The sequence below is a fragment of the Cyanistes caeruleus genome, chromosome 2 (genome assembly GCF_971803275.1).
Source record: "Cyanistes caeruleus chromosome 2, bCyaCae1.hap1.1, whole genome shotgun sequence".
Taxonomy (NCBI): domain Eukaryota; kingdom Metazoa; phylum Chordata; class Aves; order Passeriformes; family Paridae; genus Cyanistes; species Cyanistes caeruleus.
The window spans coordinates 108,979,987-109,006,830 of NC_141702.1; the positions used below are offsets into that span (position 1 = coordinate 108,979,987).

The window sequence follows — 26,844 nt, forward strand, 5'->3', positions numbered from 1 at the left end:
TTTCCAAATTACCGAATCCATTCCGGACTCCGGGAAAAATCCGGTCCGGGTTTTCCAAATTACCGACTCCATTCCAAACTCCGGGAAAAATCCGGTCCGGGTTTTCCAGGTTGCCGACTCCATTCCGGACTCCGGAAAAATCCGGTCCGGGTTTTCCAAATTACCGACTCCATTCCGGACTCCGGAAAAATCCGGTCCGGGTTTTCCAAATTACCGACTCCATTCCGGATTCCGGGAAAAATCCGGTCCGGGTTTTCCAAATTACCGACTCCATTCCGGACTCCAGGAAAAATCCGGTCCGGGTTTTCCAGGTTGCCTACTCCATTCCGGACTCCGGGAAAAATCCGGTCCGGGTTTTCCAGGTTACCGACTCCATTCCGGCCTTCGGGAAAAATCCGGTCCGGGTTTTCCAGGTTGCCAACTCCATTCCGGACTGCGGGAAAAATCCGGTCCGGATTTTCCAGGTTGCCGACTCCATTCCGGACTCCTGGAGAAATTCGGTCCGGGTTTTCCAGGTTGCCGACTCCATTCCGGACTGCGGGAAAAATCCGGTCCGGGTTTTCTAAGTTTCCGACTCCATTCCGGACTCCGGGAAAAATCCGGTCCCGATTTTCCAAATTACCGACTCCATTCCGGACTCCGGGAAAAATCCGGTCCGGGTATTCCAAATTACCGACTCCATTCCGGACTCCGGGAAAAATCCGCTTCGGGTTTTCCAAATTACCGACTCCATTCCGGACTCCGGAAAAATCCGGTCCCGATTTTCCAAATTACCGACTCCATTCCGGACTCCGGGAAAAATCCGGTCCGGGTATTCCAAATTACCGACTCCATTCCGGACTCCGGGAAAAATCCGCTTCGGGTTTTCCAAATTACCGACTCCATTCCGGACTCCGGAAAAATCCGGTCCCGATTTTCCAAATTACCGACTCCATTCCGGACTCTGGGAAAAATCCGGTCCGGGTTTTGAAGGTTGCCGAGTCCATTCCGGACTCCGGAAAAAATCCGGTCCGGGTTTTCCAAATTACCGACTCCATTCCGGACTCTGGGAAAAATCCGGTCCGGGTTTTCCAGGTTGCCGACTCCATTCCGGACTCCGGGAAAAATCCGGTAAGGGTTTTCCAAATTACCGACTCCATTCCAAACTACGGGAAAAATCCGGTCCGGGTTTTCCAGGTTTCCGACTCCATTCCGGCCTCCGGGAAAAATCCGGTCCGGGTTTTACAGGTTGCCGACTCCATTCCAAACTCCGGGAAAAATCCAGTCCAGGTTTTCCAGGTTGCCGACTCCATTCCGGACTCCGGGAGAAATCCAATCCGGGTTTTCCAAATTACCGACTCCATTCCGGACTCGGGAAAAATCCGGTCCGGGTTTTCCAAATTACCGACTCCATTCCGGCCTCCGGGAAAAATCCGGTCCGGGTTTTCCAGGTTGCCGACTCCATTCCGGACTCTGGGGGAATCCGGTCTGGGTTCTCCAAATTACCGACTCCATTCCGGCCTCCAGGAAAAATCCGGTCCGGGTTTTCCAGGTTGCCGACTCCATTCCGGACTCCGGGAAAAATCCGGTCCGGGTTTTCCGGGTTGCCGACTCCATTCCGGACTCCGGGAAAAATCCGGTCCGTGTTTTCCAAATTACCGACTCCATTCCGGACTCCGGGAAAAATCCGGTCCGGGTTTTCCAGGTTGCCGACTCCATTCCGGACTGCGGGAAAAATCCGGTCCGGGTTTTCCGGGTTGCCGATTCCATTCCGGACTCCGGGAAAAATCCGGTCCGGGTTTTCCCGGTTGCCGACTCCATTCCGGCCTCCGGGAAAAATCCAGTCTGGGTTTTCCAAATTACCGACTCCATTCTGGACTCCGGAAAAAATCCGGTCCGGGTTTTCCAGGTTGCCGACTCCATTCCGCACTCCGGGAAAAATCCGGTCCGGGTTTTCCAAATTACCAACTCCATTCCGGACTCCGGGAAAAATCCGGTCCGGGTTTTCCAGGTTGCCGACTCCATTCCGGACTCCGGGAAAAATCCGGTCCGGGTTTTCCGGGTTACCGAGTCCATTCCGGTCTCCAGGAAAAATCCGGTCCGGGTTTTCCAAATTGCCGACTCCATTCCGGACTCCGGGAAAAATCCGGTCCGGGTTTTACAAATTACCGACTCCATTCCGGACTCCGGGGAAAATCCGGTCCGGGTTTTCCAGGTTGCCGACTCCATTCCGGACTCCGGAAAAAATCCGGTCCGGGTTTTCCATGTTGCCAACTCCATTCCAGCCCCCAGGAAAAATCCGGTCCGGGTTTTCCAAATTGCCGACTCCATTCCGGCCTCCGGGAAAATTCCGGTCCGGGTTTTCCTAATTACCGACTCCATTCCGGACTCCGGGAAAAATCCGGTCCGGGTTTTCCGGGTTGCCGACTCCATTCTGGCCTCCGGGAAAAATCCGGTCCGGGTTTTCCAAATTACTGACTCCATTCCGGCCTCCAGGAAAAATCCGGTCCGGGTTTTCCAATTTACCGACTCCATTCCGGCCTCCAGGAAAAATCCGGTCCGGGTTTTCCAGGTTACCGACTCCATTCCGGACTGCGGGAAAAATCCGGTCCGGGTTTTCCAGGTTGCCGACTCCATTCCGGACTCCGGGAAAAATCCGGTCCGGGTTTTCCAGGTTGCCGACTCCATTCCGGCCTCCGGGAAAAATCCGGTCCGGGTTTTCCAAATTACCGACTCCATTCCGGACTCCGGGAAAAATCCGGTCCGGGTTTTCCAGGTTGCCGACTCCATTCCGGCCTCCGGGAAAAATCCGGTCCGGGTTTTCCAAATTACCGACTCCATTCCGGACTCCGGGAAAAATCCGGTCCAGGTTTTCCAGGTTGCCGACTCCATTCCGGACTCCCGGAAAAATCCGGTCCGGGTTTTCCAAATTACCGACTCCATTCCGGCCTCCGGGAAAAATCCGGTCCGGGTTTTCCAAATTACCGACTCCATTCCGGACTCCGGGAAAAATCCGGTCCGGGTTTTCCAGGTTGCCGACTCCATTCCGGACTCCCGGAAAAATCCGGTCCGGGTTTTCCAAATTACCGACTCCATTCCGGCCTCCGGGAAAAATCCGGTCCGGGTTTTCCAAATTACCGACTCCATTCCGGACTCCGGGAAAAATCCGGTCCGGGTTTTCCAGGTTGCCGACTCCATTCCAAACTCCGGGAAAAATCCGGTCCGGGTTTTCCAGGTTGCCGACTCCATTCCGGACTCCGGGAAAAATCCGGTCCGGGTTTTCCAGGTTGCCGACTCCATTCCGGACTGCGGGAAAAATCCGGTCCGGGTTTTCCAGGTTGCCGACTCCATTCCGGACTGCGGGAAAAATCCGGTCCGGGTTTTCCAAATTACCGACTCCATTCCGGCCTCCGGGAAAATTCCGGTCCGGGTTTTCCAAATTACCGACTCCATTCCGGACTCCGGGAAAAATCCGGTCCGGGTTTTCCAGGTTGCCGACTCCATTCCGGCCTCCGGGAAAAATCCGGTCCGGGTTTTCCGGGTTGCCGACTCCATTCCGGACTCCGGGAAAAATCCGGTCCGGGTTTTCCAGGTTGCCGACTCCATTCCGGACTGCGGGAGAAATCCGGTTCGGGTTTTCCAAATTACCGACTCCATTCTGGCCTCCGGGAAAAATCCGGTCCGGGTTTTCCGGGTTGCCGACTCCATTCCGGCCTCCGGGAAAAATCCGGTCCGGGTTTTCCAAATTACGGACTCCATTCCGGACTGCGGGAAAAATCCGGTCCGGGTTTTCCAGGTTGCCGACTCCATTCCGGACTGCGGGAAAATCCGGTCCGGGTTTTCCAGGTTGCCGACTCCATTCCGGACTGCGGGAAAAATCCGGTCCGGGTTTTCCAGGTTGCCAACTCCATTCCGGACTGCGGGAAAAATCCGGTCCGGATTTTCCAGGTTGCCGACTCCATTCCGGACTCCTGGAGAAATCCGGTCCGGGTTTTCCAGGTTGCCGACTCCATTCCGGACTGCGGGAAAAATCCGGTCCGGGTTTTCTAAGTTTCCGACTCCATTCCGGACTCCGGGAAAAATCCGGTCCCGATTTTCCAAATTACCGACTCCATTCCGGACTCCGGGAAAAGTCCGGTCCGGGTTTTCCGGGTTGCCGGCTCCATTCCGGACTGCGGGAGAAATCCGGTCCGGGTTTTCCGGGATGCCTACTCCATTCCGGACTGCGGGAGAAATCCGGTCCGGGTTTTCCGGGTTGCCGACTCCATTCCGGACTCCACGAAAAATCCGGTCCGGGTTTTCCAAATTACCGACTCCATTCCGGACTCCGGGAAAAATCCGGTCTGGGTTTTCCAAATTACCGACTCCATTCCGGACTCCGGAAAAATCCGGTCCGGGTTTTCCAGGTTGCCGACTCCATTCCGGACACTGGGGGAATCCGGTCCAGGTTTTCCAAATTACCGACTCCATTCCGGACTCCGGGAAAATCCGGTCCGGGTTTTCCAAATTACCGACTCCATTCCGGACTCTGGGAAAAATCCGGTCCGGGTTTTGAAGGTTGCCGACTCCATTCCGGACTCCGGAAAAAATCCGGTCCGGGTTTTCCAAATTACCGACTCCATTCCGGCCTCCAGGAAAAATCCGGTCCGCGTTTTCCGGGTTGCCGACTCCATTCCGCACTCCGGGAAAAATCCGGTCCGTGTTTTCCAAATTACCGACTCCATTCCGGACTGCGGGAAAAATCCGGTCCGGGTTTTCCGGGTTGCCGATTCCATTCCGGACTCCGGGAAAAATCCGGTCCGGGTTTTCCAGGTTGCCGACTCCATTCCGGCCTCCGGGAAAAATCCGGTCCGGGTTTTCCAGGTTGCCGACTCCATTCTGGACTCCGGAAAAAATCCGGTCCGGGTTTTCCGTGTTGCCGACTCCATTCCGGACTCCGGGAAAAATCCGGTCCGGGTTTTCCGGGTTGCCGACTCCATTCCGGACTCCAGGAAAAATCCGGTCCAGGTTTTCCGGGTTACCGAGTCCATTCCGGTCTCCAGGAAAAATCCGGTCCGGGTTTTCCAAATTGCCGACTCCATTCCGGACTCCGGGAAAAATCCGGTGCGGGTTTTACAAATTACCGACTCCATTCCAGCCCCCAGGAAAAATCCGGTCCGGGTTTTCCAAATTACCGACTCCATTCCGGCCTCCAGGAAAAATCCGGTCCGGGTTTTCCAAACTACCGACTCCATTCCGGCCTCCAGGAAAAATCCGGTCCGGGTTTTCCAAATTACCGACTCCATTCCGGACTCCGGGAAAGATCCGGTCCGGGTTTTCCAGGTTGCCGACTCCATTCCGGACTGCGGGAAAAATCCGGTCCGGGTTTTCCAGGTTGCCGACTCCATTCCGGACTCCGGGAAAAATCCAGTCCGGGTTTTCCAGGTTGCCGACTCCATTCCAAACTCCGGGAAAAATCCGGTCCGGGTTTTCCAGGTTGCCGACTCCATTCCGGACTCCGGGAAAAATCCGGTCCGGGTTTTCCAGGTTGCCGACTCCATTCCGGACTGCGGGAAAAATCCGGTCCGGGTTTTCCAGGTTGCCGACTCCATTCCGGACTCCCGGAAAAATCCGGTCCGGGTTTTCCAAATTACCGACTCCATTCCGGCCTCCGGGAAAAATCCGGTCCGGGTTTTCCAAATTACCGACTCCATTCCGGACTCCGGGAAAAATCCGGTCCGGGTTTTCCAGGTTGCCGACTCCATTCCGGCCTCCGGGAAAAATCCGGTCCGGGTTTTCCAGGTTGCCGACTCCATTCCAAACTCCAGGAAAAATCCGGTCCGGGTTTTCCAGGTTGCCGACTCCATTCCGGACTCCGGGAAAAATCCGGTCCGGGTTTTCCAGGTTGCCGACTCCATTCCGGACTGCGGGAAAAATCCGGTCCGGGTTTTCCAGGTTGCCGACTCCATTCCGGACTGCGGGAAAAATCCGGTCCGGGTTTTCCAAATTACCGACTCCATTCCGGACTCCGGGAAAAATCCGGTCCGGGTTTTCCAAATTACCGACTCCATTCCGGACTCCGGGAAAAATCCGGTCCGGGTTTTCCAGGTTGCCGACTCCATTCCGGACTCCGGGAAAAATCCGGTCCGGGTTTTCCGGGTTGCCGACTCCATTCCGGACTCCGGGAAAAATCCGGTCCGGGTTTTCCAGGTTGCCGACTCCATTCCGGACTGCGGGAGAAATCCGGTCCGGGTTTTCCAAATTACCGACTCCATTCCGGCCTCCGGGAAAAATCCGGTCCGGGTTTTCCGGGTTGCCGACTCCATTCCGGACTGCGGGAAAAATCCGGTCCGGGTTTTCCAAATTACCGACTCCATTCCGGCCTCCGGGAAAAGTCCGGTCCGGGTTTTCCGGGTTGCCGGCTCCATTCCGGACTGCGGGAGAAATCCGGTCCGGGTTTTCCGGGATGCCTACTCCATTCCGGACTGCGGGAGAAATCCGGTCCGGGTTTTCCGGGTTGCCGACTCCATTCCGGACTCCACGAAAAATCCGGTCCGGGTTTTCCAAATTACCGACTCCATTCCGGACTCCGGGAAAAATCCGGTCTGGGTTTTCCAAATTACCGACTCCATTCCGGACTCCGGAAAAATCCGGTCCGGGTTTTCCAGGTTGCCGACTCCATTCCGGACACTGGGGGAATCCGGTCCAGGTTTTCCAAATTACCGACTCCATTCCGGACTCCGGGAAAATCCGGTCCGGGTTTTCCAAATTACCGACTCCATTCCGGACTCTGGGAAAAATCCGGTCCGGGTTTTGAAGGTTGCCGACTCCATTCCGGACTCCGGAAAAAATCCGGTCCGGGTTTTCCAAATTACCGACTCCATTCCGGCCTCCAGGAAAAATCCGGTCCGGGTTTTCCGTGTTGCCGACTCCATTCCGGACTCCGGGAAAAATCCGGTCCGGGTTTTCCAGGTTGCCGACTCCATTCCGCACTCCGGGAAAAATCCGGTCCGGGTTTTCCAAATTACCGACTCCATTCCGGACTCCGGGAAAAATTCGGTCCAGGTTTTCCAGGTTGCCGACTCCATTCCGGACTTTGGGGGAATCCGGTCTGGGTTCTCCAAATTACCGACTCCATTCCGGACTCCGGGAAAAATCCGGTCCGGGTTTTCCGGGTTGCCGACTCCATTCCGGACTCCGGGAAAAATCCGGTCCGTGTTTTCCAAATTACCGACTCCATTCCGGACTCCGGGAAAAATCCGGTCCGGGTTTTCCTGGTTGCCGACTCCATTCCGGACTGCGGGAAAAATCCGGTCCGGGTTTTCCGGGTTGCCGATTCCATTCCGGACTCCGGGAAAAATCCGGTCCGGGTTTTCCAGGTTGCCGACTCCATTCCGGCCTCCGGGAAAAATCCGGTCCGGGTTTTCCAAATTACCGACTCCATTCCGGACTCCGGGAAAAATCCGGTCCGGGTTTTCCAGGTTGCCGACTCCATTCCGGACTCCGGGAAAAATCTGGTCCGGGTTTTCCAGGTTGCCGACTCCATTCCGGCCTCCGGGAAAAATCCGGTCCGGGTTTTCCAATTTACCGACTCCATTCCGGCCTCCAGGAAAAATCCGGTCCGGGTTTTCCAGGTTACCGACTCCATTCCGGACTGCGGGAAAAATCCGGTCCGGGTTTTCCAAATTACCGACTCTATTCCGGCCTCCGCGAAAAATCCGATCCGGGTTTTCCGGGTTGCCGACTCCATTCCGGACTGCGGGAAAAATCCGGTCCGGGTTTTCCAGGTTGCCGACTCCATTCCGGCCTCCGGGAAAAATCCGGTCCGGGTTTTCCAGGTTGCCGACTCCATTCCGGACTCCGGAAAAAATCCGGTCCGGGTTTTCCAAATTACCGACTCCATTCCGGACTGCGGGAAAAATCCGGTCCGGGTTTTCCAAATTACCGACTCCATTCCGGACTCTGGGAAAAATCCGGTCCGGGTTTTCCAGGTTGCCGACTCCATTCCGGACTCCGGGAAAAATCCGGTCCGCGTTTTCCGGGTTGCCGACTCCATTCCGGCCTCCGGGAAAAATCCGGTCCGGGTTTTCCAAATTACCGACTCCATTCCAAACTACGGGAAAAATCCGGTCCGGGTTTTCCAGGTTGCCGACTCCATTCCGGCCTCCGGGAAAAATCCAGTCCGGGTTTTCCAAATTACCGACTCCATTCTGGACTCCGGAAAAAATCCGGTCCGGGTTTTCCGTGTTGCCGACTCCATTCCGGACTCCGGGAAAAATCCGGTCCGGGTTTTCCAGGTTGCCGACTCCATTCCGCACTCCGGGAAAAATCCGGTCCGGGTTTTCCAAATTACCGACTCCATTCCGGACTCCGGGAAAAATTCGGTCCTGGTTTTCCAGGTTGCCGACTCCATTCCGGACTCCGGGAAAAATCCGGTCCGGGTTTTCCGGGTTGCCGACTCCATTCCGGACTCCGGGAAAAATCCGGTCCGTGTTTTCCAAATTACCGACTCCATTCCGGACTCCGGGAAAAATCCGGTCCGGGTTTTCCTGGTTGCCGACTCCATTCCGGACTCCGGGAAAAATCCGGTCCGGGTTTTCCGGGTTGCCGATTCCATTCCGGACTCCGGGAAAAATCCGGTCCGGGTTTTCCAGGTTGCCGACTCCATTCCGGCCTCCGGGAAAAATCCAGTCCGGGTTTTCCAAATTACCGACTCCATTCTGGACTCCGGAAATAATCCGGTCCGGGTTTTCCAGGTTGCCGACTCCATTCCGGACTCCGGGAAAAATCCGGTCCAGGTTTTCCGGGTTACCGAGTCCATTCCGGTCTCCAGGAAAAATCCGGTCCGGGTTTTCCAAATTACCGACTCCATTCCAGCCCCCAGGAAAAATCCGGTCCGGGTTTTCCAAATTACCGACTCCATTCCGGCCTCCAGGAAAAATCCGGTCCGGGTTTTCCAAACTACCGACTCCATTCCGGCCTCCAGGAAAAATCCGGTCCGGGTTTTCCAGGTTGCCGACTCCATTCCGGACTGCGGGAGAAATCCGGTTCGGGTTTTCCAAATTACCGACTCCATTCCGGCCTCCGGGAAAAATCCGGTCCGGGTTTTCCGGGTTGCCGACTCCATTCCGGCCTCCGGGAAAAATCCGGTCCGGGTTTTCCAAATTACCGACTCCATTCCGGCCTCCGGGAAAAATCCGGTCCAGGTTTTCCAAATTACCGACTCCATTCCGGACTGCGGGAAAAATCCGGTCCGGGTTTTCCAGGTTGCCGACTCCATTCCGGACTCCGGGAAAAATCCGGTCCGGGTTTTCCAGGTTGCCGACTCCATTCCGGACTCCGGGAAAAATCCGGTCCGGGTTTTCCAAATTACCAACTCCATTCCGGACTGCGGGAAAAATCCGGTCCGGGTTTTCCGTGTTGCCGACTCCATTCCGGACTCCGGGAAAAATCCGGTCCGGGTTTTCCAAATTACCGACTCCATTCCGGACTCCAGGAAAAATCCGGTCCGGGTTTTCCGGGTTGCCGACTCCATTCCGGACTCCGGGAAAAATCCGGTCCAGGTTTTCCGGGTTGCCGAATCCATTCCGGACTCCGGGAAAAATCCGGTCCGGGTTTTGCAAATTACCGACTCCACTCCAGACTCCGGGAAAATCCGGTCCGGGTTTTCCAAATTACCGACTCCATTCCGGACTCCGGGAAAAATCTGGTCCGGGTTTTCCAGGTTGCCGACTCCATTCCGGACTGCGGGAAAAATCCGGTCCGGGTATTCCAAATTACCGACTCCATTCCGGCCTCCGGGAAAAATCCGGTCCGGGTTTTCCAGGTTGCCAACTCCATTCCGGACTCCGGGAAAAATCCGGTCCGGGTTTTCCAGGTTGCCGACTCCATTCCGAACTCCGGGAAAAATCCGGTCCGGGTTTTCCAGGTTACCGACTCCATTCCGCACTCCGGGAAAAATCCGGTCCCGATTTTCCAAATTACCGACTCCATTCCAAACTCCGGGAAAAATCCGGTCCGGGTTTTCCAAAGTGCCGACTCCATTCCGGCCTCCGGGAAAAATCCGGACCGGGTTTTCCAGGTTGCCGACTCCATTCCGGACTTCGGAAAAATCCGGTCCGGGTTTTCCAGGTTGCCGACTCCATTCCGGACTCCGGGAAAAATCCGGTTCGGGTTTTCCGGGTTGCCGACTCCATTCCGGACTGCGGGAAAAATCCGGTCCGGGTTTTCCGGGTTGCCGACTCCATTCCGGCCTCCGGGAAAAATCCGGTCCGGGTTTTCCAGGCTGCCGACTCCATTCCGGACTCCGGGAAAAGTCCGGTCCCGATTTTCCAAATTACCGACTCCATTCCGGCCTCCGGGAAAAATCCGGTCCGGGTTTTCCAAATTACCGACTCCATTCCGGACTCCGGGAAAAGTCCGGTCCGGGTTTTCCAGGTTGCCGACTCCATTCCGGACTCCGGGAAAAATCCGGTCCGGGTTTTCCAAATTACCGACTCCATTCCGGACTCCGGGAAAAATCCGGTCCGGGTTTTCCAAATTACCGACTCCATTCCAAACTCCGGGAAAAGTCCGGTCCGGGTTTTCCAGGTTGCCGACTCCATTCCGGCCTCCGGGAAAAATCCGGTCCGGGTTTTCCAAATTACCGACTCCATTCCGGACTCCGGCAAAAATCCGGTCCGGGTTTTCCAAATTACCGACTCCATTCTGGACTCCGGAAAAAATCCGGTCCGGGTTTTCCAGGTTGCCGACTCCATTCTGGACTCCGGGAAAAATCCGGTCCGGGTTTTCCAAATTACCGACTCCATTCCGAACTCCGGAAAAATCCGGTCCGGGTTTTCCAGGTTGCCGACTCCATTCCGGACTGCGGGAAAAATCCGGTCCGGGTTTTCCAAATTACCGACTCCATTCCGGCCTCCGGGAAAAATCCGGTCCGGGTTTTCCAGGCTGCCGACTCCATTCCGGACTCCGGGAAAAGTCCGGTCCCGATTTTCCAAATTACCGACTCCATTCCGGCCTCCGGGAAAAATCCGGTCCGGGTTTTCCAGGCTGCCGACTCCATTCCGGACTCCGGGAAAAATCCGGTCCGGGTTTTCCAAATTACCGACTCCATTCCGGACTCCGGGAAAAATCCGGTCCGGGTTTTCCAAATTACCGACTCCATTCTGGACTCCGGGAAAAATCCGGTCCGGGTTTTCCAAATTACCGACTCCATTCCGGACTCCGGGAAAATCCGGTCCGGGTTTTCCAAATTACCGACTCCATTCCGGACTCCGGGAAAAATCCGTTCCGGATTTTCCGGGTTGCCGACTCCATTCCGGACTCCGGGAAAAATCCGGTCCGGGTTTTCCAAATTACCGACTCCATTCCGGACTCCGGGAAAAGTCCGGTCCGGATTTTCCGGGTTGCCGACTCCATTCCACACTCCGGGAAAAATCCGGTCCGGGTTTTCCAGGTTGCCGACTCCATTCCGGACTGCGGGATAAATCCGGTCCGGGTTTTCCGGGTCGCCGACTCCATTCCGGCCTTCGAGAAAAATCCGGTCCGGTTTTTCCAAATTACCGACTCCATTCCGGACTCCGGGAAAAATCCGGCCCGGGTTTTCCAGGTTGCCGACTCCATTCCGGCCTCCGGGAAAATCCGGTCCGGGTTTTCCAAATTACCGACTCCATTCCGGACTCCGGGAAAAGTCCGGTCCGGGTTTTCCACGTTGCCGACTCCATTCCGGACTGCGGGAAAAATCCGGTCCGGGTTTTCCAGGTTGCCGACTCCATTCCGGACTCCGGGAAAAATCCGGTCCGGGTTTTCCAGGTTCCCGACTCCATTCCGGACTCCGGGAAAAATCCGGTCCGGGTTTTCCAGGTTGCCGACTCCATTCCAAACTCCGGGAAAATCCGGTCCGGGTTTTCCAGGTTGCCGACTCCATTCCGGACTCCGGGAAAAATCCGGTCCGGGTTTTCCAAATTACCGACTCCATTCCGGCCTCCGGGAAAAATCCGGTCCGGGTTTTCCAAATTACCGACTCCATTCCGGACTCCGGGAAAAATCCGGTTCGGGTTTTCCAGGTTGCCGACTCCATTCCAAACTCCGGGAAAATCCGTTCCGGGTTTTCCAAATTACCGACTCCATTCCGGACTGCGGGAAAAATCCGGTCGGGGTTTTCCAGGTTACCGACTCCATTCCGGACTGCGGGAAAAATCCGGTCCGGGTTTTCGAAACTGCCGACTCCATTCCGGCCTCCGGCAAAAATCCGGTCCGGGTTTTCCAAATTACCGACTCCATTCCGGCCTTCGAGAAAAATCCGGTCCGGGTTTTCCGGGTTGCCGACTCTATTCCGGACTCCGGGAAAAATCCGGTCCGGGTTTTCCAGGTTGCCGACTCCATTCCGGACTCCCGGAAAAATCCGGTCCGGGTTTTCCAAATTACCGACTCCATTCCAGACTCCGGGAAAAATCCGGTCCGGGTTTTCCAGGTTGCCGACTCCATTCCAGACTCCAGGAAAAATCCGGTCCGGGTTTTCCAGGTTGCCGACTCCATTCCGGACTGCGGGAGAAATCCGGTTCGGGTTTTCCCGGTTGCCGACTCCATTCCGGACTCCGGGAAAAATCCGGTCCTGGTTTTCCAGTTTGCCGACTCCATTCCGGACTCCGGGAAAAATCCGGTCCGGGTTTTCCAGGTTGCCGACTCCATTCCGCACTCCGGGAAAAATCCGGTCCGGGTTTTCCAAATTACCGACTCCATTCCGGCCTCCGGGAAAAATCCGGTCCAGGTTTTCCAGGTTGCCGACTCCATTCCGGACTCTGGGGGAATCCGGTCTGGGTTCTCCAAATTACCGACTCCATTCCGGCCTCCGGGAAAAATCCGGTCCGGGTTTTCCAAATTACCGACTCCATTCCGGACTCCGGGAAAAATCCGGTCCGGGTTTTCCGGGTTGCCGACTCCATTCCGGACTCCGGGAAAAATCCGGTCCGTGTTTTCCAAATTACCGACTCCATTCCGGACTCCGGGAAAAATCCGGTCCGGGTTTTCCAGGTTGCCGACTCCATTCCGGACTGCGGGAAAAATCCGGTCCGGGTTTTCCGGGTTGCCGATTCCATTCCGGACTCCGGGAAAAATCCGGTCCGGGTTTTCCAAATTACCGACTCCATTCTGGACTCCGGAAAAAATCCGGTCCGGGTTTTCCGTGTTGCCGACTCCATTCCGGACTCCGGGAAAAATCCGGTCCGGGTTTTCCGTGTTGCCGACTCCATTCCGCACTCCGGGAAAAATCCGGTCCGGGTTTTCCAAATTACCGACTCCATTCCGGACTCCGGGAAAAATCCGGTCCAGGTTTTCCAGGTTGCCGACTCCATTCCGGACTCTGGGGGAATCCGGTCTGGGTTCTCCAAATTACCGACTCCATTCCGGCCTCCGGGAAAAAGTCCGGTCCGGGTTTTCCAAATTACCGACTCCATTCCGGACTCCGGGAAAAATCCGGTCCAGGTTTTCCGGGTTACCGAGTCCATTCCGGACTCCGGGAAAAATCCGGTCCGGGTTTTACAAATTACCGACTCCATTCCAGCCCCCAGGAAAAATCCGGTCCGGGTTTTCCAAATTGCCGACTCCATTCCGGCCTCCGGGAAAATTCCGGTCCGGGTTTTCCTAATTACCGACTCCATTCCGGACTCCGGGAAAAATCCGGTCCGGGTTTTCCAGGTTGCCGACTCCATTCCGGCCTCCGGGAAAAATCCGGTCCGGGTTTTCCAGGTTGCCGACTCCATTCCGGACTCCGGAAAAAACCGGTCCGGGTTTTCCAGGTTGCCGACTCCATTCCGAACTCCGGGAAAAATCCGGTCCGGGTTTTCCAGGTTGCCGACTCCATTCCGGACTCCGGGAAAAATCCGGTCCGGGTTTTCCAGGTTGCCGACTCCATTCCAAACTCCGGGAAAAATCCGGTCCGGGTTTTCCAGGTTGCCGACTCCATTCCGGACTCCGGAAAAATCCGGTCCGGGTTTTCCAAATTACCGACTCCATTCCGGACTCCGAAAAAATCCGGTCCGGGTTTTCCAAATTACCGACTCCATTCCGGCCTTCGAGAAAAATCCGGTCCGGGTTTTCCGGGTTGCCGACTCCATTCCGGACTCCGGGAAAAATCCGGTCCGGGTTTTCCAAATTACCGACTCCATTCCGGACTCCGGGAAAAATCCGGTCCGGGTTTTCCAAATTGCCGACTCCATTCCGGACTCCGGGAAAAATCCGGTGCGGGTTTTACAAATTACCGACTCCATTCCAGCCCCCAGGAAAAATCCGGTCCGGGTTTTCCAAATTGCCGACTCCATTCCGGCCTCCGGGAAAAATCCGGTCCGGGTTTTCCAGGTTGCCGACTCCATTCCGGCCTCCGGGAAAAATCCGGTCCGGGTTTTCCAGGTTGCTGACTCCATTCCGGACTCCGGAAAAAACCGGTCCGGGTTTTCCAGGTTGCCGACTCCATTCCGAACTCCGGGAAAAATCCGGTCCGGGTTTTCCAAATTACCGACTCCATTCCGGCCTCCGGGAAAAATCCGGTCCGGGTTTTCCAAATTACCGACTCCATTCCAAACTCCGGGAAAAATCCGGTCCGGGTTTTCCAGGTTGCCGACTCCATTCCGGACTCCGGAAAAATCCGGTCCGGGTTTTCCAAATTACCGACTCCATTCCGGACTCCGGGAAAAATCCGGTCCGGGTTTTCCGGGTTGCCGACTCCATTCCGGACTCCGGGAAAAATCCGGTCCGGGTTTTCCAGGTTGCCGACTCCATTCCGGACTCCCGGAAAAATCCGGTCCGGGTTTTCCAAATTACCGACTCTATTCCGGACTGCGGGAAAAATCCGGTCCGGGTTTTCCAGGTTGCCGACTCCATTCCGGACTGCGGGAAAATCCGGTCCGGGTTTTCCAAATTACCGACTCCATTCCGGACTCCGGGAAAAATCCGGTCCGGGTTTTCCGGGTTGCCGACTCCATTCCGGACTCCGGGAAAAATCCGGTCCGGGTTTTCCAGGTTGCCGACTCCATTCCGGACTCCCGGAAAAATCCGGTCCGGGTTTTCCAAATTACCGACTCCATTCCGGCCTCCGGGAAAAATCCGGTCCAGGTTTTCCAGGTTGCCGACTCCATTCCGGACTCTGGGGGAATCCGGTCTGGGTTCTCCAAATTACCGACTCCATTCCGGCCTCCGGGAAAAGTCCAGTCCGGGTTTTCCAAATTACCGACTCCATTCCGGACTCCGGGAAAAATCCGGTTCGGGTTTTCCCGGTTGCCGACTCCATTCCGGACTCCGGGAAAAATCCGGTCCTGGTTTTCCAGTTTGCCGACTCCATTCCGGACTCCGGGAAAAATCCGGTCCGGGTTTTCCGGTTTGCCGACTCCATTCCGGCCTCCGGGAAAAATCCGGTCCGGGTTTTCCAAATTACCGACTCCATTCCGGCCTCCGGGAAAAATCCGGTCCAGGTTTTCCAGGTTGCCGACTCCATTCCGGACTCTGGGGGAATCCGGTCTGGGTTCTCCAAATTACCGACTCCATTCCGGCCTCCGGGAAAATTCCGGTCCGGGTTTTCCGGGTTGCCGACTCCATTCCGGACTCCGGGAAAAATCCGGTCCGGGTTTTCCAAATTACCGACTCCATTCCGGACTCCGGGAAAAATCCGGTCCAGGTTTTCCAAATTACCGACTCCATTCCAAACTCCGGGAAAAGTCCGGTCCGGGTTTTCCAGGTTGCCGACTCCATTCCGGCCTCCGGGAAAAATCCGGTCCGGGTTTTCCAAATTACCGACTCCATTCCGGACTCCGGCAAAAATCCGGTCCGGGTTTTCCAAATTACCGACTCCATTCTGGACTCCGGAAAAAATCCGGTCCGGGTTTTCCAGGTTGCCGACTCCATTCTGGACTCCGGGAAAAATCCGGTCCGGGTTTTCCAAATTACCGACTCCATTCCGAACTCCGGAAAAATCCGGTCCGGGTTTTCCAGGTTGCCGACTCCATTCCGGACTCCCGGAAAAATCCGGTCCGGGTTTTCCAGGTTACCGACTCCATTCCGGCCTCCGGGAAAAATCCGGTCCGGGTTTTCCAGGTTGCCGACTCCATTCTGGACTCCGGGAAAAATCCGGTCCTGGTCTTCCAAATTACCGACTCCATTCCGGCCTCCGGGAAAAATCCGGTCCCGATTTTCCAAATTACCGACTCCATTCCGTACTGCGGGAAAAATCCGGTCCGGGTTTTCCAAATTACCGACTCCATTCCGGACTCCGGGAAAAGTCCGGTCCGGGTTTTCCAAATTACCGACTCCATTCCAGACTGCGGGAAAAATCCGGTCCAGGTTTTCCAGGTTACCGACTCCATTCCGGACTCCGGGAAAAATCCGGTCCGGGTTTTCCAGGTTGCCGACTCCATTCCGGACTCCGGGAAAAATCCGGTCCGGGTTTTCCAAATTACCGACTCCATTCCGGACTCCGGGAAAAATCCGGTCCGGGTTTTCCAAATTACCGACTCCATTCTGGACTCCGGGAAAAATCCGGTCCGGGTTTTCCAAATTACCGACTCCATTCCGGACTCCGGGAAAATCCGGTCCGGGTTTTCCAAATTACCGACTCCATTCCGGACTCCGGGAAAAATCCGTTCCGGATTTTCCGGGTTGCCGACTCCATTCCGGACTCCGGGAAAAATCCGGTCCGGGTTTTCCAAATTACCGACTCCATTCCGGACTCCGGGAAAAGTCCGGTCCGGATTTTCCGGGTTGCCGACTCCATTCCACACTCCGGGAAAAATCCGGTCCGGGTTTTCCAGGTTGCCGACTCCATTCCGGACTGCGGGATAAATCCGGTCCGGGTTTTCCAGGTTGCCGACTCCATTCCGGCCTCCGGGAAAATCCGGTCCGGGTTTTCCAAATTACCGACTCCATTCCGGACTCCGGGAAAAGTCCGGTCCGGGTTTTCCACGTTGCCGACTCCATTCCGGACTGCGGGAAAAATCCGGTCCGGGTTTTCCAGGTTGCCGACTCTATTCCGGCCTCCGGGAAAAATCCGGTCCGGGTTTTCCAAATTACCGACTCCATTCCGGACTCCGGGAAAAATCCGGTCCGGGTTTTCCAGGTTCCCGACTCCATTCCGGACTCCGGGAAAAATCCGGTCCGGGTTTTCCAAATTACCGACTCCATTCCGGCCTCCGGGAAAAATCCGGTCCGGGTTTTCCAGGTTGCCGACTCCATTCCAAACTCCGAGAAAATCCGGTCCGGGTTTTCCAGGTTGCCGATTTCATTCCTGCCTCGGGGAAAAATCCGGTCCGGGTTTTCCAAATTACCGACTCCATTCCGGCCTCCGGGAAAAATCCGGTCCGGGTTTTCCAAATTACCGACTCCATTCCGGACTCCGGGAAAAATCCGGTTCGGGTTTTCCAGGTTGCCGACTCCATTCCAAACTCCGGGAAAATCCGTTCCGGGTTTTCCAAATTACCGACTCCATTCCGGACTGCGGGAAAAATCCGGTCGGGGTTTTCCAGGTTACCGACTCCATTCCGGACTCCGGGAAAAATCCGGCCCGGGTTTTCCGGGTGTCCGACTCCATTCCGGACTGCGGGAAAAATCCGGTCCGGGTTTTCGAAACTGCCGACTCCATTCCGGCCTCCGGCAAAAATCCGGTCCGGGTTTTCCAAATTACCGACTCCATTCCAGACTCCGGGAAAAATCCGGTCCGGGTTTTCCAGGTTGCCGACTCCATTCCGGACTGCGGGAAAAATCCGGTCCAAGTTTTCCAGGTTGCCGACTCCATTCCAGACTCCAGGAAAAATCCGGTCCGGGTTTTCCAGGTTGCCGACTCCATTCCGGACTGCGGGAGAAATCCGGTTCGGGTTTTCCAAATTACCGACTCCATTCCGGCCTCCGGGAAAAGTCCAGTCCGGGTTTTCCAAATTACCGACTCCATTCCGGACTCCGGGAAAAATCCGGTTCGGGTTTTCCCGGTTGCCGACTCCATTCCGGACTCCGGGAAAAATCCGGTCCTGGTTTTCCAGTTTGCCGACTCCATTCCGGACTCCGGGAAAAATCCGGTCCGGGTTTTCCAGGTTGCCGACTCCATTCCGCACTCCGGGAAAAATCCGGTCCGGGTTTTCCGGGTTGCCGATTCCATTCCGGACTCCGGGAAAAATCCGGTCCGGGTTTTCCAAATTACCGACTCCATTCTGGACTCCGGAAAAAATCCGGTCCGGGTTTTCCGTGTTGCCGACTCCATTCCGGACTCCGGGAAAAATCCGGTCCGGGTTTTCCAGGTTGCCGACTCCATTCCGCACTCCGGGAAAAATCCGGTCCGGGTTTTCCAAATTACCGACTCCATTCCGGACTCCGGGAAAAATCCGGTCCAGGTTTTCCAGGTTGCCGACTCCATTCCGGACTCTGGGGGAATCCGGTCTGGGTTCTCCAAATTACCGACTCCATTCCGGCCTCCGGGAAAAAGTCCGGTCCGGGTTTTCCAAATTACCGACTCCATTCCGGACTCCGGGAAAAATCCGGTCCAGGTTTTCCGGGTTACCGAGTCCATTCCGGACTCCGGGAAAAATCCGGTCCGGGTTTTACAAATTACCGACTCCATTCCAGCCCCCAGGAAAAATCCGGTCCGGGTTTTCCAAATTGCCGACTCCATTCCGGCCTCCGGGAAAAATCCGGTCCGGGTTTTCCTAATTACCGACTCCATTCCGGACTCCGGGAAAAATCCGGTCCGGGTTTTCCAGGTTGCCGACTCCATTCCGGCCTCCGGGAAAAATCCGGTCCGGGTTTTCCAGGTTGCCGACTCCATTCCGGACTCCGGAAAAAACCGGTCCGGGTTTTCCAGGTTGCCGACTCCATTCCGAACTCCGGGAAAAATCCGGTCCGGGTTTTCCAGGTTGCCGACTCCATTCCGGACTCCGGGAAAAATCCGGTCCGGGTTTTCCAGGTTGCCGACTCCATTCCAAACTCCGGGAAAAATCCGGTCCGGGTTTTCCAGGTTGCCGACTCCATTCCGGACTCCGGAAAAATCCGGTCCGGGTTTTCCAAATTACCGACTCCATTCCGGACTCCGAAAAAATCCGGTCCGGGTTTTCCAAATTACCGACTCCATTCCGGCCTTCGAGAAAAATCCGGTCCGGGTTTTCCGGGTTGCCGACTCCATTCCGGACTCCGGGAAAAATCCGGTCCGGGTTTTCCAAATTACCGACTCCATTCCGGACTCCGGGAAAAATCCGGTCCGGGTTTTCCAAATTGCCGACTCCATTCCGGACTCCGGGAAAAATCCGGTGCGGGTTTTACAAATTACCGACTCCATTCCAGCCCCCAGGAAAAATCCGGTCCGGGTTTTCCAAATTGCCGACTCCATTCCGGCCTCCGGGAAAATTCCGGTCCGGGTTTTCCTAATTACCGACTCCATTCCGGACTCCGGGAAAAATCCGGTCCGGGTTTTGCAGGTTGCCGACTCCATTCCGGCCTCCGGGAAAAATCCGGTCCGGGTTTTCCAGGTTGCCGACTCCATTCCGGACTCCGGAAAAAACCGGTCCGGGTTTTCCAGGTTGCCGACTCCATTCCGAACTCGGGAAAAATCCGGTCCGGGTTTTCCAAATTACCGACTCCATTCCGGCCTCCGGGAAAAATCCGGTCCGGGTTTTCCGGGTTGCCGACTCCATTCCGGACTACGGGAAAAATCCGGTCCGGGTTTTCCAGGTTGCCGACTCCATTCCGGACTCCCGGAAAAATCCGGTCCGGGTTTTCCAAATTACCGACTCTATTCCGGACTGTGGGAAAAATCCGGTCCGGGTTTTCCAGGTTGCCGACTCCATTCCGGACTCCGGAAAAATCCGGTCTGGGTTCTCCAAATTACCGACTCCATTCCGGCCTCCGGGAGAAGTCCAGTCCGGGTTTTCCAAATTACCGACTCCATTCCGGACTCCGGGAAAAATCCGGTTCGGGTTTTCCCGGTTGCCGACTCCATTCCGGACTCCGGGAAAAATCCGGTCCTGGTTTTCCAGTTTGCCGACTCCATTCCGGACTCCGGGAAAAATCCGGTCCGGGTTTTCCGGTTTGCCGACTCCATTCCGGACTCCGGGAAAAATCCGGTCCGGGTTTTCCAGGTTGCCGACTCCATTCCGGACTCTGGGGGAATCCGGTCTGGGTTCTCCAAATTACCGACTCCATTCCGGCCTCCGGGAAAAATCCGGTCCGGGTTTTCCAAATTACCGACTCCATTCCGGCCTCCGGGAAAAATCCGGTCCAGGTTTTCCAGGTTGCCGACTCCATTCCGGACTCTGGGGGAATCCGGTCTGGGTTCTCCAAATTACCGACTCCATTCCGGCCTCCGGGAAAAATCCGGTCCGGGTTTTCCAAATTACCGACTCCATTCCGGACTCCGGGAAAAATCCGGTCCGGGTTTTCCGGGTTGCCGACTCCATTCCGGACTCCGGGAAAAATCCGGTCCGTGTTTTCCAAATTACCGACTCCATTCCGGACTCCGGGAAAAATCCGGTCCGGGTTTTCCAGGTTGCCGACTCCATTCCGGACTGCGGGAAAAATCCGGTCCGGGTTTTCCGGGTTGCCGATTCCATTCCGGACTCCGGGAAAAATCCGGTCCGGGTTTTCCAAATTACCGACTCCATTCCGGCCTCCGGGAAAAATCCAGTCCGGGTTTTCCAAATTACCGACTCCATTCTGGACTCCGGAAAAAATCCGGTCCGGGTTTTCCGTGTTGCCGACTCCATTCCGGACTCCGGGAAAAATCCGGTCCGGGTTTTCCAGGTTGCCGACTCCATTCCGCACTCCGGGAAAAATCCGGTCCGGGTTTTCCAAATTACCGACTCCATTCCGGACTCCGGGAAAAATCCGGTCCAGGTTTTCCAGGTTGCCGACTCCATTCCGGACTCTGGGGGAATCCGGTCTGGGTTCTCCAAATTACCGACTCCATTCCGGCCTCCGGGAAAAATCCGGTCCGGGTTTTCCAAATTACCGACTCCATTCCGGACTCCGGGAAAAATCCGGTCCGGGTTTTCCGGGTTGCCGACTCCATTCCGGACTCCGGGAAAAATCCGGTCCAGGTTTTCCGGGTTACCGAGTCCATTCCGGTCTCCAGGAAAAATCCGGTCCGGGTTTTCCAAATTGCCGACTCCATTCCGGCCTCCGGGAAAATTCCGGTCCGGGTTTTCCTAATTACCGACTCCATTCCGGACTCCGGGAAAAATCCGGTGCGGGTTTTACAAATTACCGACTCCATTCCAGCCCCCAGGAAAAATCCGGTCCGGGTTTTCCAAATTGCCGACTCCATTCCGGCCTCCGGGAAAATTCCGGTCCGGGTTTTCCTAATTACCGACTCCATTCTGGACTCCGGGAAAAATCCGGTCCGGGTTTTCCAGGTTGCCGACTCCATTCCGGCCTCCGGGAAAAATCCGGTCCGGGTTTTCCAGGTTGCCGACTCCATTCCGGACTCCGGAAAAAACCGGTCCGGGTTTTCCAGGTTGCCGACTCCATTCCGAACTCCGGGAAAAATCCGGTCCGGGTTTTCCAAATTACCGACTCCATTCCGGCCTCCGGGAAAAATCCGGTCCGGGTTTTCCAAATTACCGACTCCATTCCAAACTCCGGGAAAAATCCGGTCCGGGTTTTCCAGGTTGCCGACTCCATTCCGGACTCCGGAAAAATCCGGTCCGGGTTTTCCAAATTACCGACTCCATTCCGGACTCCGAAAAAATCCGGTCCGGGTTTTCCAAATTACCGACTCCATTCCGGATTCCGGGAAAAATCCGGTCCGGGTTTTCCAAATTACCGACTCCATTCCGGACTCCAGGAAAAATCCGGTCCGGGTTTTCCAGGTTGCCTACTCCATTCCGGACTCCGGGAAAAATCCGGTCCGGGTTTTCCAGGTTACCGACTCCATTCCGGACTGCGGGAAAAATCCGGTCCGGGTTTTCCAGGTTGCCGACTCCATTCCGGCCTCCGGGAAAAATCCGGTCCGGGTTTTCCAGGTTGCCGACTCCATTCCGGACTGCGGGAAAAATCCGGTCCGGGTTTTCCAGGTTGCCAACTCCATTCCGGACTCCTGGAGAAATCTGGTCCGGGTTTTCCAGGTTGCCGACTCCATTCCGGCCTCCGGGAAAAATCCGGTCCGGGTTTTCCGGGTTGCCGACTCCATTCCGGAGTGCGGGAAAAATCAGGTCCGGGTTTTCCAAATTACCAACTCCATTCCGGACTGCGGGAAAAATCCGGTCCGGGTTTTCCAAATTACCGACTCCATTCCGGACTCCGGGAAAAATCCGGTCCGTGTTTTCCGGGTTGCCGACTCCATTCCGGACTCCGGGAAAAATCCATTCCGGGTTTTCCAGGTTGCCGACTCCATTCCGGACTCCTGGAAAAATCCGGTCCGGGTTTTCCGGGTTGCCGACTCCATTCCGGACTCCGGGAAAAATCCGGTCCGGGTTTTCCAAATTACCGACTCCATTCCGGACTCCGGGAAAAATCCGGTCCGGGTTTTCCACATTACCGACTCCATTCCGGAATCCGGGAAAAATACAGTCCGGGTTTTCCAAATTACCGACTCCATTCCGGACTCCGGGAAAAATCCGGTCCGGGTTTTCCAGGTTGCCGACTCCATTCCGGACTCCGGGAAAAATCCGGTCCGGGTTTTCCGGGTTGCCGACTCCATTCCGGACTCCAGGAAAAATCCGGTCCGGGTTTTCCAAATTACCGACTCCATTCCGGACTGCGGGAAAAATCCGGTCCGGGTTTTCCAGGTTGCCGACTCCATTCCGGCCTCCGGGAAAAATCCGGTCCGGGTTTTCCAGGTTGCCGACTACATTCCGGCCTCCGGGAAAAATCCGGTCCGGGTTTTCCAGGTTGCCGACTCCATTCCGGACTCCGGGAAAAATCCGGTCCGGGTTTTCCAGGTTGCCGACTCCATTTCGGACTGCGGGAAAATCCGGTCCGGGTTTTCCAAATTACCGACTCCATTCCGGACTCCGGGAAAAATCCTGTCCGGGTTTTCCAGGTTGCCGACTCCATTCCGGACTCCGGGAAAAATCCGGTCCGGGTTTTCCGGGTTGCCGACTCCATTCCGGAGTGCGGGAAAAATCAGGTCCGGGTTTTCCAAATTACCAACTCCATTCCGGACTGCGGGAAAAATCCGGTCCGGGTTTTCCAAATTACCGACTCCATTCCGGACTCCGGGAAAAATCCGGTCCGGGTTTTCCGGGTTGCCGACTCCATTCCGGACTCCGGGAAAAATCCATTCCGGGTTTTCCAGGTTGCCGACTCCATTCCGGACTCCTGGAAAAATCCGGTCCGGGTTTTCCGGGTTGCCGACTCCATTCCGGACTCCGGGAAAAATCCGGTCCGGGTTTTCCAAATTACCGACTCCATTCCGGACTCCGGGAAAAATCCGGTCCGGGTTTTCCACATTACCGACTCCATTCCGGAATCCGGGAAAAATACAGTCCGGGTTTTCCAAATTACCGACTCCATTCCGGACTCCGGGAAAAATCCGGTCCGGGTTTTCCAGGTTGCCGACTCCATTCCGGACTCCGGGAAAAATCCGGTCCGGGTTTTCCGGGTTGCCGACTCCATTCCGGACTCCAGGAAAAATCCGGTCCGGGTTTTCCAAATTACCGACTCCATTCCGGACTGCGGGAAAAATCCGGTCCGGGTTTTCCAGGTTGCCGACTCCATTCCGGCCTCCGGGAAAAATCCGGTCCGGGTTTTCCAGGTTGCCGACTACATTCCGGCCTCCGGGAAAAATCCGGTCCGGGTTTTCCAGGTTGCCGACTCCATTCCGGACTCCGGGAAAAATCCGGTCCGGGTTTTCCAGGTTGCCGACTCCATTTCGGACTGCGGGAAAATCCGGTCCGGGTTTTCCAAATTACCGACTCCATTCCGGACTCCGGGAAAAATCCTGTCCGGGTTTTCCAGGTTGCCGACTCCATTCCGGACTCCGGGAAAAATCCGGTCCGGGTTTTCCAGGTTGCCGACTCCATTCCGGACTGCGGGAAAAATCCGGTCCGGGCTTTTCAAATTTCTTTCTTGGCAAAATATCACTTCTGTGTCAAAATTCTTAAGGTCATTTGAGGACAGACATGCCCTGTACCAACCTCCTTCTTCAGAGTCATCATCTTCACTTCTCCTGCTGGGTGTGGACCTTGAGAAAACGGAAGGCAAAAGAACAGATGAGGAGGAAGAAAGAGAATGGAGGAAATGCGTGTAGCATGAAAGGAGGCAACTCTTCTTAGCATGGTCACTGTGATGAAGGAGGAAATGCAACACAGAAACTAAACAAGTTGCAAAGCTGATTCATTGTCCTTAAGCTCTCAGTTGCTGGAGTCAGACAGAGCTGGCCAAGCTCCGGCTGAAACACAGCAGTCATTCTTCAACTTGCATCATAACCCCCCAGTTCTGCTGTCTCTCCTTTTGGAGCCAAGTGGCTCCTACAGCCTCTCTGAAGCAGCAAGAGCTGCTGAGCTGAGACACGAGTCTCTATGGAGGGCAGCTGCTTTTGTACTGCTGCAAAGCTTGACTTTGCCTGCTTGTGCCTTACACTGGTGACAGTCTCGTGCTCCATGTGGTCAGAGCACTGCTGTCTCCTGAGAATAATATTACACCTCCTTGCTCTTTCAAGACAAAACAGGCTTTTTCACACATAGCATCTATGGAAGGATATTCAGATTGCACTTTAAAAGTCCTACAGAAGATTTTCAATGTGAATGATAATTGGATGACCCCTCCTTTTTTGTTATCACTCAGACAAGCATGACAGCTACATTTTCTCACACTTCTCCAAGCCAATATCTTTCCATTAGCTACAGTCCTGTACCTCTTCTCCAGCACCTTGCTCTTTTTGATCTGAAGCCCAGATTGAAATATTAAACATCAATTTGATTATACATCTATACCCCATAACATCTCTGGGATCTCATTTCACAGTCGAGGCCCAGCACAGAGAATTTGCACCTTAGGTTTACTTTGGGATCTCTTTTCTTTCCAACAGTTGGCAACACACAATGATCTCCAGAATCTGACAATTACATCAATGAAGTAATTGATTCCCAAAGCTGGTTTTCATAGCCCTTTTTTCTGTAACTCCCACTTAGTTCTGTGTTGGGGATTGTCAGTATATAAAAAAAAAAATTATTTTAGATGTGCTGGCACATGAACCATGGCACCTGACTTTAAAGCAATGAGCACTGGAATTTGCAGACACCTTAACAATTGCCAATATTTGCCCAAACATGTTAATGTGGCTGCAGAAGTTGACAGTGAAGGATCACAGTATTCAAAGATCTGCAGCATCCAGACCCATGCAATACAGTTCCCAAATGACACCACAAACATTACAGAGGGAATCAGCAGCCAGGTCCAGAAGAGGACCTGTCTTGAGGTGCTTTTCAGCCCTGCCTCCACTTCCCCACCACCACCTCTGCTCTTGGGCCATATGGTGCTGGGTTTGACATTGGGCTGGATCACCACAGATAGGGCCAAATGCTGAATACACAGAGGTTTGCCTAAATACATGGGAGAGCTGACTGTGCAAAATAACCTCACGAGATGGGAAGAGCGAGGTGAACAGCACACTGGAGCAGCAGACACCTTGGCTTACCTCATCTCCTGGGACTCTTGCACATCCAGCTGCAGAGAGCTTTGCAGAGACCCTGCAGCACTGCCAACATCGGGACTTACTGCCCTGCATATCGGGGGGATCAAAGGCAGTCCCAGTGACCCCTTCTTCTTATCCCCTTCAGTGGGATATAGCAAGGAAGCCTTCAAAGAGTAGAGTACAATGCTCACATCAAGCATCCAGTCTTCTCCCCATTCATGCCTCGAGACATTTAGTCATGTTCTTCACTGGAACCTGGCAGGAGAACAGAAATCAGACTGATGGAGTAGCTTGGGCCAGGATTGGGAATGCAAAGGGAAGTGCTGAGGGAGAACCCAGAAACCCTTCAAAGTCCTCTCCTGCTATTGTTACACACTGAAAATGTGAAGTCTGCACCACACACCCATTGCAAAGACATCCTGAAGCTCAGTGTCCAGCTGAGCTCTTCCTTGGCTCAGCTGCTTCCCTGGGCTCACTTCACAGGGAAAGCTCTCCAAGCTCTGCCGGCAGCACATCGACTGAAAATCTCCCACACAGGACATAGCTTGGTCTCCTTACCTTACACCTTTTTCCCTTTGACCTCAGCTCCTCTCTTTCTCTGGTGTCTTCATCGTACCCACTGCCATTTTTCCCACTCTCCTTCTCAAAGCTGCACATTTCTCTTCTGTTGGAAGACTGAGAGTTTTTCCAGCTGGGAGGAAACAGAGTGGAGGGAAGGAGCATAGAAGGAGATCGCCAGAAAGATTTGGAAAAAATGAACCTAGTCAGCCCTGCAAAGAAGAAACAAAAAATGTTACTGAGGCAGCAAAGCAAACTTAAAGCATCAGAAGCTCCATATTTTGTGGGAGAGACTCCTTGAAAACTCCTAAATAGCTGCACAAGTTGACATTTCCAGGCATGAAGACCCTTGAAGCACTCCAGAGGAAAAGCCCTGCCCCGCTTGCACAGAGCTCCCACAGGAACAGCCTGGCCTCTGGGCTGGCCTGGGACAGCAGGGAGCCCAGAGCCCTGGGCTTTGCAGCCATGGCTCAGCTGCACATGCAGCCTCCTGCTCCTGTCCCTGCCCCACAGCTGAGCAGCCCTACAGCTGCACGGGGCACTGGCAGCAGCACAGCTCATTGCAGGGGGCACATGCAGGGCAGAACTGTTCCCTGGGGATGAGCACAGGCTCTCTAGGCTGGCACAAGACCCTTCCTCCTGCCAGAGAGCAGCCCAGCTCCCCCCTCACCTGTGAGAGGCTGAGCCCTGCTCAGCCTTCGTCTTGTCCAAGAACTGTATCTGTCCTGTTT

At 55.1% G+C, this 26,844-nt stretch overlaps 1 protein-coding gene across 1 annotated transcript in view; it reads right to left on the reverse strand.

Moving 5' to 3' along the window:
• Positions 1-26,844, reverse strand: part of LOC147655111 (TOG array regulator of axonemal microtubules protein 2-like) — a 212,846-nt gene that overhangs the window by 86,625 nt on the left and 99,377 nt on the right. The gene's annotated exons all lie outside the window — the stretch shown is intronic.